This window comes from Lycium ferocissimum, chromosome 11 (genome assembly GCF_029784015.1).
Source record: "Lycium ferocissimum isolate CSIRO_LF1 chromosome 11, AGI_CSIRO_Lferr_CH_V1, whole genome shotgun sequence".
In the NCBI taxonomy this organism is placed as follows: domain Eukaryota; kingdom Viridiplantae; phylum Streptophyta; class Magnoliopsida; order Solanales; family Solanaceae; genus Lycium; species Lycium ferocissimum.
The window spans coordinates 37,659,206-37,667,444 of record NC_081352.1 but is presented as its reverse complement, the minus strand read 5'-3'; the positions used below and the strand labels follow the sequence as shown (position 1 = coordinate 37,667,444).

Genomic DNA, 8,239 nt, shown 5'->3' with positions numbered 1-8,239 from the left:
AAATTCTAAATACAACTTGAAGTTATACTTGAAATTGAAAAATACCTAAAATTATTTTTTCACTTTCAATATATCTAGACAACCAAATATTTTTTTACAAAAACTATAATCGAGCACAACTCCATCTTCAATTCCTACTCCAACTTCAAAATTTCAAATGAAATAAGAAATATTTAGGTTTCATGGCCAAACCCCTACTTAATAATTTCTTTGAGCTTTGTAAAATTCATTTTCTTAGACCAAAGAAAAACTTACGGTGGATTGGAGGGAGTAAATACAAAGGACCATTCTGTCATTTTAAAGGCCCTAAATTGACACAACCAAAAATCAGAGTATTTAAATTCCCAATGCCCAAGTTGTCCAACACTTCCCCAATTTCCCTGGTCCTTTTCGTCTTTTTCCCTTTGCCCTCTTTCTCTCCATTTTCTCATTTATTACTTGCTCTATTTCTTCTCCCTTGAGCTCCGTTTTTTTCTGTTCCCTAAAACACTACCAATCCTTTCTTCAATCTCTCACCAAATTTCAATATCCAAATCCAGAAAAACAGTAAAAAACATCAGTATTTCCCTCAAATAGCCGTTGAAGATTCTCAATCATTACAGTTATATGCAAAGAAAGTCTTTTTATTTCATTATTTCAATGCCTGCTTTCTACTGAAAGGAAATTTCTTTCTGTAACATCTACAAGCATAACCATCTGTTATGTTCATTTCTTATTTTATTTATTGATATCCATACACAGGGAAGAAATTTGGAGTTTTAGTGCTATTCCTTTCCAAAAGGTACCATTTTTTTAAAATTTTATTTCATTCTTGCTGTGTTTTATGCTTATATATATCAGCCAATGAACCTTCCCTTTTTTGGGTTTCTTTTTTCGATTTTTTTTTTTTTTACAGAGAGAAAGGTTGTTATGAATGGAGGATTATGGTGTTTTTGTGCTTCATTGAGATTAGTGGACAGGGCCTGAATATTCTTCAATAGTTTTTCTGAAGGTTTTTTCTTAAAGGTAAGTTTAAATTTATCTGAGATTACTGTAATACTACAAAAAATGAATGGTGATGGATTGGTTGATTAGCTCTAGTTTAATCTTTTTTCCTGCACGCGCATGTAGAGAATCAGTAGTTGTTCGTATTGCCTTGTAATGCGGGGGCACGTTTAGGGCGTATTATTGTGTTTGCTTCACTGTGTGCGCCCTCACAGTAGCTAACCCTGTGACTTACCCCTTTCGTCTTTTTGACACTCACTTAAGAAATATTAATTAAGAGGGCTAATTGATTAATTTTAACCTTATTTAGGTCTAAGTTATTATATATCTCTTAAATGTTTACTCAATTGGTAGATTATCTCCAATGACAAAATACCTACCAAATCAAGAGAGAATTAACCTTACTTTTTCAAATTTGTTCTTAATCATAATTTAGTCAAATGATCTATTTTTACGTAGTAGTTAGTATTTTCTTAAAGGGTGCTTAAATGTTTAAATGGACACTCTTTTAGAGCCGGAGGGAGGAAAAAATAAAATAAAATAAAATTAATTATGTCTTGAATTTTAAAACTATAAATAATCTGCGGCTACTGTTTTAATAACCAATAAGTTAATTTGAGACTGGGTAAGTAACAATTGTTTGGGGTCACGTGACTTGCTAGTGGGATATGTTAGCACCTGAAATGGGGTCACGTGACTTGTTGTAAGGAAGCATTTTCTGAAAAATGTGCTTTTTGTCCGTTGGATTTATATTGGGCTCGAATATCGAGAAGGCATACTAAGTCCAACGGGTATTTATGTGTGCCTTTGGATGTGTGTAATCAGGGTTCTGAAAATATATCAGGTCCCATGTGCTGTTTTTTGCAGTATGCTAAGTGACGTGTGATGAATTGTGAGTCCATAACTACACTGGGATGCACTAATATGGGCCCTGTTCATGCGTGGTGACACGTCGTAAAGTTAAAATTTTTTGGAAGGATATTCAGTACTTTTTCTGAGGATAATGGACTTTAGTGTTAATTTAGTACAAACATTGGCTTTGAGCCCTTTACTTTGGATTAATTTTGTGGTAGGTGTTGGTCAAAGAACATTTATGTGGAAAACTTAATGTGTCATCAGAACTGTGTTAATTTAGTAGAAAATGCTTGTTTGTTGATTTATTTAGGTGTGGATGGTGTGAGCACAAAGTCTTGCGTGAATCATGGTCTAACTGTGGCGTGGGGGTTAATCCCTTTTTTCTTTTTTGATTAAGTGTTCCGGTTTTCGGTACTCACGGAGAGACTAATCGGGACTCTTATCGGAAATTTTCATTTTTAAAGGCTAAACCCAAGACCTCTTATTAAGAATGAGATTAGGTTAATAAAGAAGATACAACCTCCTACCACCACAACTTTGGTGGTTAACTGGTTATCCTTTCTTTTTTTATCCCATGTTATCCATCCCCAAGATTTTGGGTGGAGTGAGTTTTTAGGATAATTTCTTAGGTTAGTGGGCCTTGGCCAATCCTAAGGATGTCGGCAATCTTTGCCGTCCCATAAGGAACTTAATATGAATTATTTATTAATGACATTGCTTTCAAATGATTCTGTCCATTTCCTTTTAAAGAGTATTCAAAGGGTCGACTGGAAATTTATCAACATGAATTGATAAGTATTGGACTACTTTTGCTTAGGACTTAGGAATACTGGTTTCTCATCCCTATGCCAAGGCTGCATTAATTCATTAGTTGGTACTCCCTCTGTTCCAATTTGTTTGACACTTTTCGCTTTTCGAGGGTCAAACTTCTTAACTTTGACATAGTGTCTGAACAAAGAATCTTTAAATTTTCAAAATAGAATTTACATATTTGGAAATTACGTGAAAAATACTATGAGTCACCATAATTAATAATTTAAAATATTTAAAAGAAATGTCGAACAAATCGTGATGGAGGGAGTAACCTTTTAATTCTCTGATTTGTTGTCTTAGGCTGTGGGAAATTGGCGAGGAAGGCTCTTGATTGGGCAATTAATACTATTATTAAGTTAGGCAGAGGCTGTTGAGTTATTAGTACTTTTGGGTCAAATCATGCCGCTTCAAAATTATTAAGCATTCCCTATAATAATTCACTGCAGAAGTTATTTATTTTCCAGCTAACCATTTTTATATCCATGTCAACAAGTTGCTATCTAGTATATCTTTTTGTGTTACTATATAAAAAGCATTCATGAACTTGTTGTAATGTAGACATGCCTTTTGATCCTGTCCTTTAATTGAGATATTCTTTCACCTTTTTCTTTTTTCTTCTACTTCCATGTTCATCCCTTCTTTTTCTTCCAATTAACTCTACTCTTTGAACTTACAATAGAGAAAAAGAGAGAGGCCACAGGGCAATGCTCAAATAGAGTACAAAAAGAAATTCCAATTGCCTTTAACTTCCTCGATTGAAGAGTTAAAAGGGTGTTGCTTTTTTCTTTAGCTGTAACATGTCATTTGGTAGATAGTCTCCATTGCCATCATTATATTCCTTTTGTTTCTTTAAATGACACACTGTTATTGGCCCTAGCTGAAATGATTATGTTGTTCCACCCTATTATTATATGATATTATATCTCAACTTCACATCCTCATTTTTGCTTCAGATGGATTCAGTTAATCGGTCTGCTGTGACCCTCGAGTAAGAGCAAATTGGCTCGCACTTTCGCTAAGGTTTTGCACATTCGAGCTCTGACCGGAACCCATAAGCCAAAATTCAGTGAAAATGTCAAGGATGATGTAGTAAAGAATGATGTAGTGAAGAGCGAGTTACTCAAGAAATCACAGTTCAAGTCTTTCGACGATGAAGATGAAAAGCTTCAGAAAGCAGCTGCAGAAGCTTTTCTTGCCAAGCTATTTGCAAACGTCTCAGCTGTTAAAGCGGCATATGCCCAATTGCAGTTTTCTCAGTCTCCATATGACCCTGATGGTATTCAATCTGCTGACCAGTTGGTGGTATCCGAGCTGAAAAACCTGTCCGAATTGAAACAGTGCTACGTGAAGAAGCAGTTCGATGAGTATTCCCCAGAGACCACTTATCTTTTGGCTGAAATTCAGGAGCAAAAGAGTGTTTTAAAGACGTATGATATCATGGGAAAGAAGCTGGATTCACAGCTCAAACTCAAGGAATCGGAAATTATGTTTCTCCGCGAGAAACTGGTCGAGGCTAATAAAGAAAACAAGCTGATTGAGAAAAGATTGAATGCCAGTGGGCCGATGTCTCCTTTGGACAATCTTCGCTTTTCAAGCTTGAGTTCCAGCCATTTTATCACATTCCTCCGGCAGACAATCAGGTCGATTCGGAGCTTTGTTAGGTTGCTCAGCAAGGAGATGATAGATGCTGGGTGGAATTTAGATGCTGCAGCCAGTTCCATCGAACCTGATACAGAGTTCTTGAAAGCAAATGACGTATGTTATGCTTTTGAATCATTCGTTTGCCGAGAGATGTTTGATGGCTTCAATTATCCAAACTTTTCCATCTCAACAGAGCCCCTGCCCGAGCAGAAGAAGAGGCAAAAGTTGTTTTTCGACAGATTCATGGAGCTGAGATCGGTGAAGCCAGCTGATTACTTGGCCTGGAAACCCAAATCAACCTTTGCAAGATTCTGTCGTGCTAAGTACTTGAAACTAATCCACCCCAAGATTGAAGATTCAATTTTTGGCAACTTGCATCAGAGAAACATAATCAACTCGGGTGAGTATCCGGAGTCAACTTTCTTCTCTACATTTAGTGAAATGGCTAAGCGCGTTTGGTTACTGCATTGTCTGGCTTTCTCCTTCGATCCCGCAGCTTCAATCTTCCAATTGAGCAGAGGGTGTCGATTTTCGGATGTCTACATGGAGAGTCTGAACGAAGAAGCGTTCTTGTCGTGGGATGGGTCACCGGAAACTGAACCGCGTGTAGGTTTCACGGTGGTTCCCGGGTTCAAGATTGGTAAAACTGTCATTCAGAGTCAAGTTTACCTGTGTCGACCAAGAAATGCAAATGAACCATAGATGGTGAATTGGGGAAGCATCAGATTCGTTGGTTAAAAATGGACCCACAACATCAAGGATTACAGCTTTCATCTTGTTTATTTTTAATGTTGTGAATGGGAACAAACAGAACAGTATTATGGAGAATTTTGAGGGGGGCATGGCAAAGGCATGGCTTTTCAATAAAGGTGGGGTCGAAATTGTGTTTTGATGATAGTGAAAGGGGAAAGCGCGTTGATGATTTTTCTGTCTGGGGGAACTTGGAATAGCGTACCAAACATTGTCTTTGTTTTTCTATGTTGTTTGGTTGGAAATGTATTACTATTAGTAGTGGGTACTGTTTTTCAAGTAGAAGAATCATTCCTCCAATTTTGTTAATATTAGGCGAGGGGTGTGAGAACTAAGAATCTTAGCTGTGTACATTATTTCATTAATATGATTTCGGCTATATTATATTGAAAACAATGTTTGTGTGTGCACATTGGGAGTTGTTATATTATTGTATATCTGAGGTAGCTGTATAATTATATAATTCTACGCTACGGTTTTATTTATTTATGTGGCCAAGTACCGGGTGAAAACCTTTTTACCAAGGGTGGGGGACGAGTTATTAGTACTTTTTCATTAACTCTATTGTCTCGTTAGGTTCGACCCATCATCGTATTGAGACGGTATCAGCTCCGATCCAACTGATCGCACGTATTGTTTGTTTGGGCCTAACAAGCTTCACAAATTGTCCTTTGAGGTACAGTCAGATCTCCCTATAATGGAAAGATCTCTTTATAATGTTCCTACTTTTTAAATCGATTTTTTATGTTATATTTTATTTTTTTATAACAGCATTTTATCTATAACAGCAACAATCAATTTTATAACAGTACGCTTTTTGTAAAATCACTCTCCATATAACAGCTATTTGTTTTTTGTGGTAATATAATTATTAACAATCTTTATAAAAATAGAATATCTATGATTATCAATAGTAAGTAATATAGATTTTGGCCAAGTATTTAATTTGATACCTTAATATACTATATTTATGACAGAATATTATATATAATGCATGTGGAGTTTGATGCAACACTTCCGATCATTGAAGCTTTCACTGATGAAGAGATTATTGCCCATGTCATTGGAGTGGGAGAACAAGCTCAAGAATATGGAATCCTAAGTCGACAATGAAAGTGCTGACGAAGAACTTCAACCTATTGTTACTTGGCTGGATTAGAAGATTCAACGGTTCAACTCTTAGATTCCCTTCAAGGGAAAGCAATTGGATACCCGTTTGTTGAAAATTTACGCAAATCTTCGTAAATTCAAGCATTTTATCACAACTAGAGATTGGATTCTACGAAACAAGCTACAATAGAATTTCTCCATCAATCTTGAAAGAATTTAATTTTCAAGTATTGTAGATTTAAAATGTGCGTCTTGGAGCTTAAAACTATAAACAATCAGTTATGAATTTATTGAAATTGTATTAACTTTCTTTAGTGTTTAGTTAGAAGCATTCATATCTTTGAGATTTAAAATTTAAATAATTTTTTTTTTACAATATTAAAAAGTTAAAAAAAATATTTATGCATATTTTTTGCATATGACAACCAACTATTATTTAATTGGCAAATGTTGTTATAGGTGTATAACAACAATTCTCTATAATAGCCAAAATTCGGACCCAACGATGCTGTTATAGAGAGGTTTGACTGTATATATTATTATTGAGCCGAGAGTCTTATCAGAAACAATCTCTATACTCCAAAAAGCCATTTTTATTGTGCGGAGTGCCCTTCAAAGGCAATGGTCTTTAATTTTTGGCCCTCAAATTGGTAGTCTTTAATTTTTATCTTTCGCTAAAAATTCCTTGGTTCCGGGTTCGAACCCCCGCATAATCATAAATTTTAAAAAAAATTCGCAAGATAGATTTTGCCTCAAACTCTACCTCCTTAAAGCACAGTTTGAAACTCGCCTAATCAGGCAGAGTTTAAGTGCAAACTCTAACTGATCAAACTCTACCTTGAAATTTTGCAAAACTTTTCCTTAAGGCTTAACTTTTGGCCGAATAGACCTAATTTTGCTACGAAACTCTGCCTTGTGATTTTTTTTTTATTGAGCCGGGGTTTGAACCCAGGACCTCGGGGTATTAGTGTCACGATCCAAGCCAATGAGTCGTGATGAGTGCCCGACCACTATTGACTAAGCACCCCCAACTCGTACTTGCATCTGTCACTGAGCAATATGGTGGCCCATAAATAAACTATAACTGAACTATACTATCTCCTGTATACAACAAGGACTCGCAACTAGCATACATATGTATATATACATACGTACTGCGGATAACAGTGTAGGACGACTAGGCTGCTACATATGCTGTATAACCAAAATAAGAGCCTATGTCAAAATAGCATACCTCTAATGGAGTACAAGCTGTAGAGAGGACGGGACAGGGCTCCCGTTATACCCATACATACAAGTGATAATAGCATACCAAAACGAATCATAAATTTCGCCCCCGAGCCGGGAGCACGCGGCCCCTGCGGGTGGAAGTCCTACCGAAGCCGGACCGCCTCTCTGTTTATCTGAACCTGCGGGCATGAACGCAGCCCCACCGAGCAATAAGGGAGTCAGTACGGATAATGTACTAAGTATGTAAGGCATAAGATCAACATGTGCATAAAATCATGGAAAAACATACGAGACAAAGCCGCCGAGTATGTGAATCTGAATGAATCAGTATGACTGTATATCAGGAAATATATATATATATATATATATATATATATATATATATATATATATATATATATATATATATATATAGGAACGCCACAACATAGGTCACATCGTCACCCCCTGTCAAATGTGCCTTATATATATACATGAACGCCACGACATAGGCCACATCATCATCCTCTGTTAAATGTGCCTTATATATATATATATATATATAGGTCACATCGTCACCCCTGTCAAATGTGCCTTATATATATACATGAACGCCACAGCATAGGCCACATCGTCACCCCCTGTCAAATGTGCCTTATATATATATATACATGAACGCCACAACATAGGCCACATCGTCACCCCCTGTCAAATGTACCTTATATATACATGAAGAATGAGAATAAGTGCAATGCATAAGCAAAATGAAATAATAGGACTCTCGGAATAATATGATGTCATATTACCTCGGGTGGACAATTAATGAGCTAACATCACTAAAACATGAAATCTCAAGACCCATGAACAGAAGGAATAT

At 36.2% G+C, this 8,239-nt stretch overlaps 1 pseudogene; it reads left to right on the top strand.

Moving 5' to 3' along the window:
* The first annotated feature begins 374 nt into the window (after positions 1–374).
* On the top strand, positions 375–5,451 carry LOC132037941 (protein GRAVITROPIC IN THE LIGHT 1-like; annotated as a pseudogene).
* The last annotated feature ends 2,788 nt before the right edge of the window (positions 5,452–8,239 follow it).